The 18,962-nt window shown below is 42.3% G+C and overlaps 1 protein-coding gene across 6 annotated transcripts in view; it reads right to left on the bottom strand.

Annotated features, from left to right (window-relative positions):
- The window catches only part of npas1 (neuronal PAS domain protein 1), a 98,782-nt gene that overhangs the window by 42,313 nt on the left and 37,507 nt on the right, over positions 1-18,962 (bottom strand). The window contains exons 6-11 of one of the 6 annotated variants that reach the window (XM_077540240.1): positions 16,515-16,613; positions 15,728-16,228; positions 15,040-15,093; positions 14,433-14,471; positions 13,025-13,161; positions 10,309-10,448 (exon numbers count right to left, since the gene is read on the bottom strand). The gene's annotated coding sequence lies outside the window, so the exon portion shown is untranslated. Of the gene's footprint in view, positions 1-10,308; positions 10,449-10,684; positions 11,023-13,024; positions 13,162-14,432; positions 14,965-15,039; positions 15,094-15,727; positions 16,229-16,514; positions 16,614-18,962 lie in introns of those variants that run through there. The other 5 variants (XM_077540241.1, XM_077540242.1, XM_077540243.1 and 2 more) reach the window with 5 other exon arrangements.

Raw genomic sequence — 18,962 nt, 5'->3', positions numbered from 1 at the left:
CAAATTCAATGCATACATCCTTTCACCATGATGTCACAGGTGGAAAAAGCCCAAGTGATCCCCAATGTCACCTCTAGTAAACACAGCCTACAATGTCATTTGACCAAGACAGAGCGATTGAGAAAACCGGGTGAATCAAAAAAAATGACCAAACGAAAACACAACTTATGTTAGTGACTCAGATCAGCTCAGCGTTTGTCAGCCATTTTCTGCCACCTGGTAGCACTTGTTTCTAATCAAATCTGGCATTGTTAGTCGGGGACGGGCAATTTTCAACCAAAAGATCTCAGTTTCATTGCACAACTGACAAGGGATATTACCCATCAACTGACACGATCCAAACCCCAACATCCCCCCTGTGGAAGGTCCCCCAATGTGTTACTAATGCAGAGTGCCAATTGTGTTCGCTCCAGTGATAGCTTAACCGCAGAGGTCGGCCTTATCTTGAAGAGAAAAGTCCTCTCCGAGGACTCTTCCATTATGTCCTGACTAACTTTGAAGGCTTTTTTGTGCTTGTTGGTCGCCGTGATTATTGGACTATTTCTCATTGAGCGTTTGCTGCAGGGGAGACAGGGTCAAGCGGCGGGAAGCGCCTCCCTGTCGAACAACATTCACCTTTGTCACCTTCTCTATCTCACCGGGATAAACGCACATCAAGTACAGTAAGCGATCAGAGTTGAATTTGAGCGCCTCGCAAACACAAGCACAGACGTTTTCCCCCCATTAAATCTTCCTCTTGTTTATCTCCTAATTGACCTTATCTCTGCTTATCTAATCTCTCGCTCCATCTTTCTGTCCCGCACAATCTCTCCGATTCTATCCGGGCAGTCGCATCGGCGTAATGGACAGGGGGCCTCCACAGGTAATTATTCAATCAGCCTCATAACCTTGTGGCGGTTTGGGCGGCCCATTAATGCACTCACCCAAATGGAGCCGGCCACTTTGACTGCTAATCCTACAGAACAGCAGAGTAGGATGAATGTCAGCGGCGTCGTCTGGGGAAAGGTATAATCTGCCGCGTTATTCCGTAAAGGAAATATTTGGGAAGGGAGACTTCATGAAACGGTCGGAGGTTCTGCCAACAGCTGCCGGGATCAACCTGTATCAAGTGTGACCGCAGGTGTTTTCAATGTGTTGCTGCTACATATTCATAAGTGCGATGTGTACGTGTGTGTGTGACCCTATAGAGTCGCGCTCTCTTGGCACGGTGGCGGCAGCGAAAGAGGCGAGGGCACTGCGGCGAGCTTCCGCAGGCGTGCATTTCGCTGGCTGCTCGCTTTGGCTCAGACGCTTGTTTATTTTCTGCAGGGACGTTTTAATTAGGGCCTCCAGCTGTCAGAGGTTCGTTAGCGCGCCCCTCCTCTCCCCGGGCCGGCCCACCCCGCGGGGAGTCGGCGGCATCAGGCAAATGAACACATTTGAGTCAAACGGCACGCAGGCTGACAATAGCCCGTCGCCGCCACGCCACCGGCTCCCCGAGGTGGAGACATGGTTGTTTTATGCCTCATCTCCTCAACCCCTGGGGCTCCCGAACAGAGCCTGGCCGAGACTGACAATGTGTGCTCACTGCCGTCAGGCAAAAAGGTGAAGAGCAGGCGCAAGATAGTGAGGGACAATCAATTGTCTCTTCTTTTATGTGAACTGCAGATTCCGATTGTGTTATTTACTCGGAATGGCCAATGGACGACATTTCTTTGATTGACAATGTGGGGGAAAAAATCAACTGTTATGTTCATTTTTGGATGGGATGAGAGAATCTCCGAGACTGTTCTGAAGTGAAATCTGCATGGATGAAGATGAACTACTAATAGCTCACGGCATGTTGTTCTTTAGACAGAAAACTAGTTGAGATTGGAAAAAAAGGGAGCCTTTGCGATCAACAATCAGGTCCACACAATCAAAAGAATTCTTAATGTTCAGTTTATTTTTGGGGTCAATACTACACCTGGTTGCACTGATATGGATCAATAAAATTGTGGATTCTAAGCAGCTCTATTTTTTACATAATTTCTTTTGGATGTATCCGTGTGACTTTTTACTCTCACCTGTTCTTAGTTTGGGGGCATAATATTTCATCCCCTATCTCGCCATTCATATTTACTTTTCATTAGCCTATTGGGCACAATTGAATTGTGCCCTGGAGTAAGTGGCCACACAAACTCAAAACCTGCGTCTACGAGAGACATTTAATGGTGATAGTTTCATGAACAGTGGCCTCATGGTTACCATGTCCAAGTAACAATTAGTTTGCATGTTTGTCTCATGCTCAGGACAGTTTTCTCCAAAGTACTTTGCATGCAATGTGAATGGCTATTTGTCTGTATGTGGCCTGTGATTGGCTGGCAAGTAATCCATGGTGCATCTTTCTTTCTTTCTTTCTTTCTTTCTTCCGAGCACTATAGAAAATAGAAAGCTGGACTTCGCTACTGGACAACAGGGTTAGGTTGCAAGAGATCACGTCCCCCAAAAGTGAGGGAAAATCTGTCATGGTCTCATGAAACCAAGGTTGATATTTCAAGTTGGTTGAAGGTCACCTTTTGTCATTACCAAAAGCATGAAATTAAGGTTTGGAAAAGGCCAGCTAGAGGCCAGATTGAAATCAAGTTGAAAATGTGTGGGAGTGGCCTCTGACACATTTGTAGCATTTTTGCAAGGAAGCTTGGTCAAATGTTTGTGATATAGTCCCTTACCCAAAAAGTTGAATTCTTTAGTTACTGCAACTTGTTGCTTTAACCCATTCAGGCCGGGAACACGTGACCGCGCTTCAACCGTTAAAGCCGGGCGAGAGGATATGTAATTTTGTTTTGATTTGACCAGTTCTTGGTCTCTTAGCCGATTAAAAGAATGAGAATATATACAAGAGAGTGACGTGGACCTCATAGCATGTCCCGGAATTTTATTTGAGCGTTTATGGTTGACGCAGATTCGCGGGAGTTATGATATAAATGACGATTGACAACGGCGCGGACGGAATTCGAATAAGTATAACAAGTCGACAGTGATATACTGTGAAGAAATATGTTTGTGGACAATGAAGATGTTGAAAATTTTGATGGCTTTGTAGCGGAATGAACGGCGAATAATTACCACTCAATCCCCGAGGTTATTACAACTGTGCTCCATTTGTTTGTTGATTTCTAAAAAATATGCAATGAAGGTTTATAAGGTTTGCGTGAATGCCACAGGTGTAAGCTCTGAAATATTTTTATAATATCTGCTTCAGGAGCTGAGATATCAATTCTTTTATATATTGTTGAATTTCCCGGTAAACTTCAGGTTTTCGGGGGTGGCTCAAAAGTCACCCATAGTTTTTAAGAGGCATGTTTTGCCAGGCGTTTTAGGCCTTAACGGGTTAAAGGCCTCAATACACCAATCCGACGTCGGAAGTCAGTAAGTGGCCGGACGTCGGTACGCGCCATCTGCATCGTCGGAGATGTTGTTGGAGCATCTGCGGGGCTTTTTTCAGCAGATTCAACATGCTGAATTAGCGTCCTGACTTTTACAATTTCACTCATTTTGCACATATCACCCTTTGATTTTGAACATACAGTGTTTGTCATGCATGTTTTATCCTGCCAGCTGGATTTTGAAAATGTTTTCACAAGACATTTATTCTTGGCATTCTGCAGTGTACACAAAACTGCTATAGCGCCTTTCCTAAACTGAAGGTGAAACCAGAATTCACATAAAAAAAAAAAAAGCCATATGTAAGATATTCTGGAGGATAATATTTTAGGCAAACAGTCAATGTCCAATATCAGGGAAGATGTAGCAAAAACACGCTTGGAAATCACATGAACAGAATATTTGATGCTGCTGGTTTTGCAGCTCTGCTTTCATGTTGTTGAGTAGTTATAATTGAGTGTCTGCAGCGTCGGGGGAGATGAAGTTTGGTATTCTGGTTGGAGGGCTAAAAACTACTTATCATGCATTACGGCCCTGCTTGGACCTCAGGATTTGGAAGTCAAAAGAGTTTCTAACGTATATTTTTTTTTCGTCTGCTGATCAATTGACAGCTGCTGGACATGACAGAAGCACCCCCGCACTCTCCTCAACACCCCGGCGCCCTAAAAGCACGTCGCAATCTCTTAATATTCCATATTCGCACTTGCTTGGCATTCTGCCTCGGTACGCTGCGGTTGACCTTGACGACTGGGGGATCATTCCCAATCCAAGGTTCTCTCCAACTCTCAAGGGCCCCACCGCCACACTTGTCCAGCCCTTTGGCCGAAAACCCCCTCCTCCTCGTACCGCCGCCCTCTTTGCCCCTCCCTTGGCCCTTGCCTGGGTCATTAATTATCTAATGGAATCAATACAGCGTTAGATTGGACCGGAGTGACCCTGCCCACCCTGGGGTGACTCGACAGAGGTTCTGAAGCATAGGAATGATGCGCTCCTTAGAGTCGGAATGTCCCGAAAACTGGCGGAATACTGAATAAAGACATGGCCGATAAATAAATGATTAGAGGGGTGAGGGGGGAGGGGCTGTGGCAAATCAGAGAGAAATGATGGGGGAATGAAGATAGAGATGTGGGGGATAAAAAAAAAAAAAGGGGGGTGTTGCTGATGTTCACCATTGGTGATCAATACAGATCTCCTCCTCGTCTTTTATTACAAGGAGCTATGAGTGAGCCTCCCTTTCATGTCAACGCCTCCTCATGGAATCATCAGAATGACTGTCTGCCCACTGCACACTGATTAGGTGCACCTGATATGGCGTACATCTGTACCATACCGGTAAAATCCAGTACTTTGCCCTTCTCATAATGTAACAAAACAGTCCTCTCAGAATGGCGCAATGCAGTCCGACAACGGCAATAATAACCATATTGTTATATTAATACCTCTATGAAAGTGTCAATCAAAACGTGGTATTATTATCTGTCTAAAGGCAATATGAAGACTTCTCCCCCTGACAGCTACTGGATCAGGTCAGACTGACTTCTTCACAAGAGGAGCTTGCTGTTATTAGGCTTTGTAGCCTAATGTCATCTCGTTCACGACAGGAGATTCTTAGGGGGGGAGGAAAAAAAAAAAAAAAAAGCAGATCGTTTCTCTTTCGACCAAAACCAGACGTGCGGGATTAAGCAGATTTGTCAGAGAATTAAAAAACAATCCGTAAAAACAATTAAAAGTTATATTAATGAGTCCTGTGGTAGCTGAACTGCGTGTTAAAGAAGGCCGGCCCAATTAGAAAAGCGCACATCAGTTTAATCTCTGCAGGGGGAACGGGCTTAACATTAGATTTACGGGAAAGTCCACTGTAGAAAGTTCAACGTGGTAACAGGCAATTAGTGGACACTTCATTAGGTACACTTGCATGAGGAACAGTTAAATTGAGATTCAATACATGAGCTGTTTGAAAGAATTGAAAATAATTATGTCATTCATTTTGTGTTAATTAGGGGCAGATGTTATAAGTTTTACTTCTTTCTGCCCCCTTTTGTCTCATTAACATTTTACTTTTTCAAAGTGTAATACAATGATTTATTCACTTGCTTTTTGATCATCACCTGACTTTCGGCTGCACATACTGGACATGTGATATGTGGTGTGATTTTTTTCCATATTTTGTCTCTTTTTATTGCTGCTAATAGGCAACAAAATTTAGAAATAAAGGATTTACAGAACCTAACCTGGTGTACAACTTCACTGCATCACCCTGAAAGGTGTCATAATATTTTGGGGTTACATTGGCTGAATTGAATATTTCTAAACCATTGGGGATGTCAAGCGATTAATTTTTTTTAATCGTAATTAATTGCATGACTTCAATAGCTTAGTCGCAAATGTATATCTATTCTAAATGTATAATAAAATGTACAATATTTTTTTTAGTTTTTGTACTAACACAAAAGTGGGGAAAAAAAAGTTTAACTAACAGAAATATGGCTGCATCTTTTGGTCGATTATACAGTAATTTCATAATCATTCATGAATTCAGTTAAAATTAAAAAGATGTATTGTAAAAAAAAAAAAAAACAAGTGTGATATTGATTTGTGTTGTGGTCATTTTTCTGCCACTAGATGGCATAATTGTAATTGTAAGACATGGTGATAGCGCAGTGCATGTTTCTTTTCATATTAAGAGCTATTTAATCTTTAACTGGAACTAATTTAAATTGTAAAATATAACTTGACCCACAAAGATTAAAGTGAAAAAAAAAATACAACTTGACCGCAGTCTCCACAAATGCATTATTATTAAATTTATTAATTTATTAGTGATTCATTTTGACATGGACGCGTCTGCAGCGTTGTGACTGGATCGGGTGGTCATTGATCGCACGTAAAAAAAAAAAAAAAAAAAAAGAGTGGGGTTTATTTATATAGGTTAAGATTTGATTTCAAAGATATCTCTCTCCAGTTCTCAAAATATTTTAAAGTGGAGCATATGGCAAACGGGGTCCTGGCGAACAAGCAGCGAGTCCTGCTGACTGTGGAAGTGCAAAGTGGACTGGCCTGCTCTCTATAAGGCTGAAGAAGCTAAATCCACTCCCGTAGGCAGGGACCACATCAGCTCTGACCTCCAAATAACCACAGGCCATAACACGGCACAGGGTCACAATCTTATATACACTCGCACACATGCGCTAACATGGATGTATCAATTAGCCAGGTGCAAAAGTCAGCATTCAGAAAATCTGTGTAGGAGTCCGGAGGATGCCGGAAATCCACCAGGCTTCATGACGTTCCCACACGCTTCTATACGCTCACTTGGTAAACTTGTGCGACTTTACTATATCATATAGACACAAGAGTGGAAACAGACAGATGAAAATGAGAAATGCACCTCCTCATGTGACACCGTGCAGTGTGTGTGTGTGTGTGTGCCCGGTGGATCCCTCCAGGCCGGCGTGTGAATGACAGCGGGGGTTATGTAAGGAGCCGCCGCGGGGCCCGAGTGGACAGTCCGAGCGGAGATCAGGTCAGCCGAGTGTGACACTAAACACATCTCCCTGACACCGCGCTGACACTCTCTGTCACAGACGCACACACACACTGTCTGTCAACGCTCTTCAAGAACGCGCACACACGTGCGCACGCAAGCAGGAAGTGTGCGAGCGGCTGTCTGTCAATACGGCCGACGTTGAGCACCTTAAGAGCGCGTGCGTGTGGAGACGAGACGAACGCGGGAAGGAAGAAGAGGTGTGCATCTTTTTTCCTTAGGTCACATGCATCTTAAATAGAGTTACAATGCATCCGCATAAGGCAAATAGCATTTAAAGGTCATATAGTTTGGAATTTAAACAACAATTGATGGGGAAAATGTTTCAAAAGTTGCACTAAATCATCTTAAAGAGGATTTCTTTTTTGGTTACATTTGTTAAAACAGTCATAATGACTGGACAGTTTGTGCACGATAAATATAACGTGTAAAAAAAAAAAAAATCTTGTGCCTCTAAATCAGGGGTGTTCAAACTTTTTCCTTTTTGGGCCGCATCGGGCCATATTGAGATTGTCTGATTTTATTAAACACACCAAAACCAATCATTCAAGTGTATTACTAGATTAGTTCATTTTTTTTTTTTTTTTTTTACACTTGTTCAAGGTGATAAAGGCAAACAGCTTTGGACTTTCCATGAATTTGGAGTGGCCCACAGCAGCCCTGCATCCCACTAGAATAGATCCGCCACTGCCCTGAACAGATGTCCACATTCAAAAGCAAAGCAAGCATAATTGGTCATAAGATGACCATTAGTATTTTCAAATGAATGTGATACGTTCACAAATCAGACATTGACACAGAGAGCAGAAAGTGGAAGGAAACATTTTTTGCTTGTGAAACTGAAATACCTTCATTCATGACGCATTATAAATTGAAATTTAGTTAGTATTTTAGTTATTAAAATTTATTTGCATATGTTGAAAAGCTCTATAAGTCGCAATAGGGTTGTAGGCTGTGTCAAAAGTTTTTTAATATATGCCAAATGTGCAAGTGTGCCGCAAATGGCCCCCAGGCCGTAGTTTGGACACCACTCCGCTAAACACCTCTGATTGTAAACAACCAATCAGAGACAGAAGACCTGTCAGGAATTTGTCGCGGGCACTTTTATCTTGACCTCGAACAAAATAAAAATTCAAATTGATATTTGGTCTAAAACTAACAGCATGGTGAATAAGTTGCTTTTGTGGGGTAAGGGGTCAGCGCAAGGTTGTGGAGGTGTGAAAATGATTGTCACCTCGTTAGTCAGGACGCTGTCACCGGTTGGTTGTTTTTCTTCGGGGGCGGTGGTTTTATTGTGTATCATTTTAGGGGGGCAACAGACAGCTGATTTTCTTGAACATATATTACGCTCAAGATGTAAAACTTCATTGATTTCAGTCAATTTGTTATTCAAATATTCCTTATAAAAATGAAAATTCAACTTTGTATATGTAACTATGACGAGGCAGTTAATACATTTATAATTACAATATGTTCCACATTAGAAATGTTTTTTTTTCATGATTTGGCTTTTTCTTTGAGACAGAAGAGTTCAGGTGACAGAAAAGCAAAAAAAGTAGTCAATGGAAGTGGGAATTGATTCTGGAGAAACTGCACGAATCCAACACAGACTAGATGGAAGCGATCAGGCGTGTCGCTCCTGGAACGTAAACATGGACATACGATCGCATCGTTTAAAGACGCCGTTTCTAAAAGATGACAGATTATCTATCATGCGTCCAATCAACTTGTTTCCACACTTGAATACATCTCAGATACCATTTACACATATAGGTGCTGCTCTTTTGGTTAGCAACATAGTTCAAAAGTCCAATGTGGACAATAGTCTCCATGAATTAAGGAAATATGATATCGATGTTATGATGTCCTATTATTAACAATACTTTACGTTAATAATGTTTATAATGGTTTGACCTTGAAACAGATTTTAATCAACCTCTATAAGAAAATACTTTTAAAATGACAACAACCTGCAATTTGGCATCAGAGACTGGACTGTGGTGGATTTCTGGGGTTCCCCTCCAAGTCTAATGAACTACTCTTATTTCTCGCATTGCTTATTTCCATGAATCCACGCGGCGTGGTGATTAGTTATGCTCAAAAGAGGTTTTCGCTATAATGGTGGCAAAGAGGATGCAAAGCTCACAGCGTGATCATCAAAAAAGAAAAACACACACAGAGGTGCTGATGCGAGGAAAACGAGACTTCTCCCGATGCCGCCTTTAAGACGCGTTGAAATTTCCTTCTGCTCGTCTAATGTCAGGGCAGGGTCGCTCGCCTTTTGGCGGCGAGCGCGACGCCTTAGATGGAATCCAAGGAAGAAGCCGGGGCCTAATAAAAAAGGCCTAAAGGTGGGTCACGGGCGAGGCATATATATAAATATATATATATACTTGCACATGTCAGGACTGAAGCGGATGGAGAGGCTCAGAGGCTCAGCGGGCCCATGCACGAAATGTGATGACGCGGGTCTGTTTCTAGTCAGGGGCGCAATCCCATTTTTATTGGCGCTCCCGGCGCCAAGTGACTGCAACGTGAAAGTGAAGAGAGAAATATTCCTCCGCTTTTTGGAGACGAAAATTACACTGGGAACTTTTTCTGTATTCTGCTTCATAGAGCAGGTTGTCGTGATTTTGCGCATTTATCCGTGGCAGCTGCCATTCAAGCAGGTGAACTCAGACCTCCTCCAAGGCTTGGCAATTCATGTTGGAATTTAGTCAAGAAGAATTTTTTTTTAGCGTAATGTGTAATCTTACGAAGAAACCAGCAACCTTCTGAGCACTTCCGGGGAAAAAAGTGAAATAGAGAAAAGCACAACACACATCAAAAAATAAATAAATAAATGAATAAAAAATAATCCTTTCCCACCTCAATGACAGCAAAGAGCTCGACACCGTGGGAGCGGCCAAGTGACAACAAAGTGGCGGTTTGACGCTGTTTACTTTGTGTGTTTGTCACAGTCATTGTGCCAAGTCGGACCACCTGCTGCAGACTGCCTGAAGGCTCAGCCGCAAAACTGTGACCGATTCCGCCTCTGCAGGTGGACACGGACACACTGCCTGGCACGTTATACAGACGGCGCACACCGAAACACACAAACACACACTGGAAGCCGTTATTGTCAAGGACAACCTTCACAAATAACTTGATCAAAAAAGCAAATATTAAGGAGGCGAATGAAGTGGAATGTGAGCGGGAGGAACCGCTTGAAGGGCATTTGGACTTTTTTTTTTTCTTTTTTTTATCAGATGAAAAAAGTCACACAACAAAGTTTGAGCGGATGTGAGAGAGCAATAGAAAGTGTGTGTACACGCAAGCATGCACGTTTGTGTGTGTTTCAATTTGCATTATCTACTCACCTGACGGGCATTTCCAGCTTTGGATGTGCGGCTTGTGATGTGATCCACTTTGTCTCTCTCTTCTCCTCCTCCTCCTCTTCTCCGCTGCCCCAGCTCTGCCCTGTCCTGGGTGCCCCCCACCCCACCCCGCCACCTCGATCCTAAACACAGCAAACAAACACTCTGTTTGTGTGTGTCAAGCGGTGTGTGTGCGCGTGTGCGTGGAGTCGAATGGGCTCGGGACCGGGACAGCGTCTGTCCTCCCTCACCCCCCTCCCCGCCCTTCCTGTCCTGCGCCTCCCTCTTTCACTTTCACAGACGCAAAGCCGGACACATCGTGGACTCCAAGTGTGTGCGTGCGTGTGTTGTGTGTGTGCGCGTGAGCTAGCTGATGTACCTCTCCTCGCCTCTTAGACTCACTTCACTAACACTCTGCTCCGCTGCCTCCAGGAGATGGACTCGGATTAGGACACAGCCAGTGTGAGAATCTCTTCTCGCTCTCTCTCTCTCCTCGTCTGTGTCTCTCTATCAAGCCGGCGCGCTACCCTCCTTCCCTCTCTCCTCGCTGAAGCTCCTTTCTTTCCATTTCCTCCAGGGAAAGCTGTGCACACACCAGTTGTCTCTGCCTTCAGCTGCTCCCTCTCCCTCTCTCCCTGTCTCAGTCACTAGTACATATAAAAGGCATGCTTGTTCAGCCCCTCGCCTCAGTCTCTTCCTGGCGCTCTCTCGCCTGCCTCGCGCTTTTTCGTTTATCCCCACCTCCCTCGTCCCCCCCCCCCGTCCCCCCCTCACCCCAACCAACCGAGCAACCAAGCAAGCCAGCTACCTCGCTCGCTCCCTCCCTCCCTCTACACTTTTTCTTTCTCACTGTCAAAGTTGCCTTTCAAATGCTGATGAGCAGCCGGAGCGAAAGAATGAGGGAGAGGAAGGGCGACGGAGGAGTGGACCACTCAAACAAGTGGGGAGATTCCGTCACATCCAAAAAAAAAGAAAAAAAAAAGAGAGAGAGACACGTCCGGTCCGGTCCCGTGCGGGTATTAGAGGCCACAACCAAAAGTACACCTGCAGGAGATCACAAACCACGTTCATTAAGACACTATCAAGAAGGTATTCAATTGTTTTCATATTAAATGTGATTTGTTTCAGCATAGTGTAGTAGTGGTTAGCAGATGTGCCTCACAGTTTTGAAGGAAGGGGTTCAAACCTGGGCCTCCTCCCACCCACATTCCTTCTTATACTCTAAAAAAAGTTGGGTCAAAAATAACCCAATTATGGGTAAAAAATGGGCAGATCATCTACTTGGGTCAATTTGACCCAACTTTGAGTCACAACTTGGGTCATTATGTATCAAACGACCCAGGATATTGGGTCAGAGTGTCTACTTGGGTCAGTATGACCCACTTTGGGGTCAAAAATTGTGTTATTTTCTATAAAACAACCTCTGGGTTGTCAGACCCTCTACCTGGGTCAATTTGACCAAACTTTTTTGGGTTTGTTTTGCACCAAAAGAAAAAAAAAAAAAGGATCACTTTGTATACAACAACCTATAAAGTTTGGTCAGGTCAGAGTAATTTGACAACTTTGGGTCAAAAATTGAGTCCTTTTGTATCAAACGACATAGGATATTGGGTCAGATTGTCTACTTGGTGATTTTAAAGAAAATCACCCAATTTTTGACCCAAAAGTGTCAATTTGAACAAGCTTTCTGGGTTGTTCTGCAACAAAAGGGAAAAAAAAGGATCATTGTGTATACGACAACCCATAAAGTTGGGTCAGAACCTCTACTTGGGTTAATTTGACCCAACTTTGGGGGGGGAAAAAATGGCCATTTTGAATAAAACAACCCAGAAAGTTGGGTCAGATCCTCTACTTGGGTTCTTTTACCCAACTTTCGGTCAATATTTGGGTCATTTTGTATTTAAAAAACAAACAAACAAACAAACTGAAAATGGGGTCAAATTGAACCATTTGACCCGAGCTGCAATAGTGACCTTTAAAACATAAAAAAAATTAAATAAATAAAAATAAAAAAAATAAAGCACCCACTTTTTTTTTACACCAATGCACCCCCCCCCCCCCAAAAAAAAAAACAAAAAAAAAAAACAGCAGCAACATGGGGGAAAAAAAAAACGTGCATCTTACCAGTAAGCCATTTATCCGTGGACACCATGTTGGTGACCCCTGCTCTAAATTGAGAATCTGAGTATGAATGGTTGCTTGTCTATATGCACCCTTTGATTGGCTGGCGACCAGTCCAGGGTTTATCCCACATCTCGCCCAAAGACTTCTGGAAAAAGTCTCCAATTCGCATGCAACCCTAATGAGGATGAGTGGCATACAAAACTTTTTACTATCACAGTTTGCTGACGTGCACCACATCATACTGAGAGCCGTTTCTAATATTTTGACCCGCTTGTGTAGCTAAATAAAATATTAAACAGCTGTCAGTAAGATGGAGTGCAGTTCTGCACCACTACGAGCAAAATCATAAACTTATTGCTGCATTTGTTTAATTGATTAATTAAGGTTGGACTTTCAGTGATTTCTGCAGAAGAAGGAGAGTGACGAAGGACAAGCAACTATATCCACAAATTAAAATGAGGACAATAAATACAAGAAGAAGGTTAAACAAGGCAGAACCAGCAAAGCACATAATAAATGAAAAAATCCTAATTAATAATAATAGAAGCGGCCATTTTGACACTTGCTGTCAACAGAAAATGACATCACAACTCACCTGTTTTTTGGTTTGATCATGTGACGTTCGCAAGCTGAGCCCTTAGGCACCGTGTTGGCATTTTCAGTCGACGGTCCAGGGTGTATTCCGCCTCTCACCTAACGTCAGCTGGGATAAGCTCCAGCTCACCTGTGACCCTAAAGAGCAAAAGTGCCTTAGAAAATGGATGGATGGAAAATCTATACTTTTAGTAAGTTTGAATGTTCCTCATCTCGAGTAAAGCTACACGGAACATCAACACACTGGATTAAACAATATTACAGTAAAATACTGAACGTAATAAAGCTAAGGCTAAATTTAAAATGCAGATACCAATTGTAGAAGTTACCAATTTTTGAAATCAAACTTATGTGATGAGAAAAGGACATTTCATTAGGTACGCTTGGAGACCACAAGATCAGAATTTTTCATAGAGTTTAAAGGCACCGTCTGCAAAGTCTGCTTCCCCAGTGACGACTTCTTGAAACTTTGCAGCCACACATACAAGCCAGTACGCAGACTGAGGCATTTAAATTTAGTGATTAAATCATAAAATTTGACATATTATGCAGAAAATAGCATAAGCGAGGGCGACATCATTTTACATTGTGGCACATATAGTTCCATCAGTATATCAACATAAAGAAAAAACTCAAGATGGGCTGTTGTTTACGTGTGAAAGATGAAGCATGACACGTCAACCTTAATGACTCTCAACCTTCATGAGGACGATTTGTCTTCGGCGTTATCTTGACACTTCAAGAAATGTTTTGCTACACTCATGATATGATTAATGAAAACTCTCAAAATAATAATAATATTCAAGTGATTTAAGGACTTTACAAACACAGGCAAACTGGCCAAAGTTTTGTGTTGCGTGTGATGTCAGCAAATTTCACACACTTCAGCTCCTAAACACTATATTTATTATTGTAAGCTACTGTAAATTAGGCGCAGTTTTAACATTAACACAAAGTGTTCTTTAAGATTGCATGTATTGTACTTAGCATGTTAAATGGACTGAGCTTATAAATACAAATAAACTGTCCTTAAAAATGTTCAGTCAGGCTGTATTCATAAATACAAGCATATGTTTGCTTCTATTTCATGTTTCAGATGTAAATTGTATTTGTATTTGAGTGATTCTTTCACATACCACTAGAGGGCGCCCACAAGTCACTACTAAGTTTTAATGTGCGTTCGCATTTTTGTGATGCCACAACAGAAGCATATTGAAAATGGAAAATTGGGATTAGAACTCTAGAACCAGAATTTGGACTTCTTGTGTCGTAGCAGAAACGTGACGTGCATGTGTCTGTCCTGGTTGCTCAGTACAATATGGCCTAAGCAATATTAAATCAATAACTGAGGAACAAAATGTCCCCCACATATTCAGCTTAATGTATAGTGTGAATGTGAAGAGACTCACCTCCAGTCACAGTCAACACCTCCTCTGGATATTCGCATCCTGCACACATTGCACAATTTATGTTTTAAGATGCGGTGCTTAACAACACACTTCGGTTGTGTCAAATTTTGAAGATATTTATTTTTCCACTTTAATATGTGACTAAAATATTGCCTGTTCAGGCAACCAAAATAGGAGGCTATATAATGGTTAGCATGTCTGCCTCACAGTTCTAGGATTCCGGGTTTGAATCTCGACTTCATTCTGTTATGTTCTGGAGTTGGATCCCAAAAGCGCAGATACAAATAAGAGTTTAACATTTTATTCGCATAAAATCGAGAGGCGTAGAACAAACTTGAATAGACGAGAAACAACGAGAATGTATCGAGAATCACAAGACACTAAGCTAACTTGGGCTGTGGAGTTGCACAGAGGAACAGAGGTAATAATCCGACAAAAACACACCCTCCTCAGACCGGCTTATATAGACAGTGAATCGATCTGATTGGCTGTGGCTCGACACGTGGGTAACAGGACTGACATGGAATTATCTGATTGGCTGTTGACCAGATAAAGAGATTAAAGATTCTTGACATCACATAGCTTCTGACATCCCATAGCGTCTTACCAGTTGAAACTAGATGCTGAAGAGCGCAGATTTGCGAGAGGGAGGACTGCACCGCTATGGGAGTGCAAATGAAATACATTGTGTTACATCAGCTGTTACCAGTCTTCCAAATTGCAAACATTGCATTTGTGCCATGGTGCAGATGCTCTTGTTAATGTGATTGTGAATAGTTGGGCGACCAATCGCGGGTGTACCCTCCCTCTTCCCGAAAATATGCTGGCATTGGCTTCCGCTCCCCGCCGACCCGAATGAGTCGGTTTTATAATCAGTTCTGAAACAGAAACAATTTGGGAGTGGCTTGTTTTTCGACCTTTCCGATTCCAGCAGAGCTGGTGATTAAAATGGCGGCAAATCAAGTCTCAAGTCCTCGAACCTTCAGTATGAGGTCTCACTATATGAGCAACTAAAAATGGATGCGTATTGATGGCAGACTGAGAGCGTAAACAGCCCATATACGTTTGAAGGCACACATGCATGTGTGTACGTGAGCAAATAATCACACTCAGACTCACTCAAGTATACTCTCTATACCAAAATACACCCCCACCCCACCCCACCCCGCCCCGCCCGCCTTCCACCTCTCCTCTGTTCGTTCCCCTTGCCCTCAAACGCTACTCAGAATATTGATACATCACCCCCACCTCGTCTTCCTTTCCTCCCTCTCTCCCTCTCTCCCTCCATCACTCACTTTCTCCGCTGAATACTGATAGGCTGTCTAGTCCGTGGTCTGAGTTTCAAATCTCTTCCTCCCGTCTCTGCGGCTGGAAAAAGCGCCGGCATAAAGGAGCAAATAGCACACAAGTCAGAGCACAGAGGTAGACATAAATTCACTTAAGTACCATTTCAGATTATGTCAAGCCAAAAAAAAAAAAAAAAAAGAAGGGGGTTAACATTGTGGGAAGATGAGGGGAGAAGAGGAAGGCAAGTGGGGGGGGGGGCATGAGAAGAAAAGTACAGCTTTGATTGGCCGGGAGCGGAAACTGGCCTGAGTGGTCCGGCTGCACGGTGGCGAGCGGGCGGGCCGGCGACAAAAGGGAAAAGACGTGTGAAAAGTTCAGGCAAATGAAGACGCATTCAGGGGGTTTTGTACGACAACCTCCCTCCCGACTCATTGTGGGACATGTCAGCCGCGGGCGGGCGGGAGGGGGGGGGCTGAATGAGGTCGTCAGCGAGCCCCAGTGAGCTCCCCCTAAACGCACAGCAACAAAAACCGACAGACAACATGTTGCTTTTCTCACACAAGCCGCAAAAGCCTTTCAGGACTCTTGTGTTTAAATATGTGCATGTGTGTGCGCGCAGTCTCGTTCTGCATCACAAGTACACAGACATTCAGTGTGTGTGCATGTTTGTCCTCCAAGTCTTCCCCATTTGTCCTTGAAGCAGACTTGCAGGGAATATGTGTCTTTCTAATAGAGAGAGAACGCGTGTGTGTGTATGTGTGCGTGTGTGCGTGTGTGTGTTCGGGGGTCACTAACTTGAGCAAACTAGCACTCGTCGCTCCAACAGGGGGCAGGATGTGACAAGCAAGTTGGAGTTTCCACTGCTGACAGGAACAAGGGCAGGTGGACGGCATCCTGTATTCACCACACATTTTTGGAAAACTATCAAATAATATTGCAAGTATATTACCATTACATTGGATGTTTTAATTCTTCAAGAATAATTTTTGTGCAGGATTTTGTGCAATGCATACATAATTTAAAAAAAACAAAAAAAAAAAACTACCAATGTTAACACAAAGAATGCCATTATGCCATTATTATCAAACAAATACAAAGCCAGTAACTATGTAAAAGCCATGTTTTATTTTATTTAACCCGGCTGCATAAAATCACATTTAAAATTTGGGACAGCAGACCAGAAAAAGCCAATTATCATTGTTTGCTGAAATGACCTAGATGCAAAGAAATGCAGAGCTGACATTTTGTCATCAGTGATAGGGCATGACTCCTTCTTGTGATTGGCTCCAAGTATGTCCTTAGATCATGCAGTGGCTCCAAAGTTGCCGGCTTATATAGACAGCGAATCGATCTAATTGCTTGTGGCTAGACATGTGGGTAACAGGACTGACATGGAATTATCTGATTGGCTGTTGACCAGATAAAGAGATTAAAGATTCCTGACATCACATAGCTTCTGACATCATATAGCGTCTTACCAGTTGAACCTAGATGCTGGTTACATCAGTTCAAAACAGACACTTAACCTCACGGTCATGACCCAAATCTAACCCTTGCATGGCCCAAGCATAACCATTACATGACCCTAGTCATGACAGTAAACGTAACTCTTGCATGACCCTAGTCATGACATTTACTGCATGTGGTGATCACTTTTGTTCAAAAATGCAATACAAATAGAAAAGATCCATTCTTAACAATGCCTCTCATTTTGTTTACGCATCCTCCTCACCGCAATAACCTGCGTTTTTAGATGCAATATTTTCAAACACAAAATCAGCCACAGTAATTCTGTCTCAGGTTCGATAAATCACATTAAGCTAAATTAGTCAATTTGCATCTACTCCTCCCCGTAATTTTCACATTTGTTTAGAAATGTGCAAAATGAATTGTTTAAGACTGTGAACAATCAGTTCGCAGATCTGCTTCCAGTCTGTTTGTGTGTACAATCAAATGCACTCCCATTTTTTGCGCCACAAACCTTCAAGAAATCAGGTCCTATGTATCCCTGGAATAAAAACTCCAAATTGTGGCATGGCCACGGTCAAATCCACGGGAATGTATTCAGCCTCCACATAATTTAGATCATCCTTAAGACTGTCTGGGAAATTAATTTACATGCCTAATGCATCTGAGACACTGTTTACATTCGTTGATGTTATTGTTGATGTCGTTGTCATTCATAAACATTTTTTATCTGTTGTTTAAAATGTTATAACACCGCAACATCAATGCATTTGTTATGTTAGTCTGTCTATTGTGTTTTGTATAGTATCTTAGCATTAAGCTAGAGTAGTTTTGTAAGACTAAGTTACGTGACCTGGTTTAACATAGCGTGTAATTGTCTTTGTTTTATCTTTAGTTTTTCATAAACTTCAATTGGGAGTAACAGCTTGAAGCATATTTTTCTTTTCTTTTTTAAGAATTGTTCACTATCTGTTTGGGCAGAAAGTAAGTTAAAGTAAGTTATTTTAAAGTAAAAAGGAAAATATTTTCGTAGGCTGAGGATATGCTGCGAAAATGCTCCGATGTAGGCTACACTCTGATATGCTTGAACGAGATAAGTGAATATGGGTCGCGGTTGTTAACACGAATGGCAAGTGGAGATTTTGGGTGCGAGTCCGAGCCCTACCATCTGCCAAACCACTTCTTGTTGTTCAGTTTGCTGCTTCCATCTAGTAATCGTAATTAATATATATATATCTATTTTTTATTTTTTTTTTATTTTTTATTTTTTTATTATCGCAAATCAAACGAAAAAAAAAACAAAACAAAAAAAGCAGAGGTCACTTACTTCAGGTACTGTTTATTTTATTGTCTTTTTTTTAGGGAGGGGAGAAGAAAAAGGAGACTTGGCCTCCAAAAAGTGATGCAGAGCACAATAACTTGCCTGTGTTACATCATGTTGTGAAATCAACATACCGTGTGAGCGTGAGTTTGTTTGTACAAACTCACGCACACAACCTTGAACTGTAATGTTAGCACCCTAGCTAATGCTAACTTTTAATGAGAGCTGCCCTCGCTGAAAATGCAGTTTTTTGATTTGTGCGAGATATGTTACCCTTTTTAAATCATCATCACCATCAACAGTGATGAACTAACTTTCAAATTGGGGTAGAAGAAGAAGAAAAAGCACATTAAAATCTATATTTCTCTATTTATGAAAGAAACAAGAGCCCGTCCCGTTACCGTCACCTTGATAGTATCCTTATTTAGAATAACATTGTCGGATCCTGACAGCAG

Source organism: Festucalex cinctus, chromosome 13, assembly GCF_051991245.1.
Source record: "Festucalex cinctus isolate MCC-2025b chromosome 13, RoL_Fcin_1.0, whole genome shotgun sequence".
Classification (NCBI taxonomy): Eukaryota; Metazoa; Chordata; class Actinopteri; order Syngnathiformes; family Syngnathidae; genus Festucalex; species Festucalex cinctus.
The sequence above is the reverse complement of the archived record's forward strand: the minus strand, read 5'-3'. Positions and strand labels throughout refer to the sequence as shown.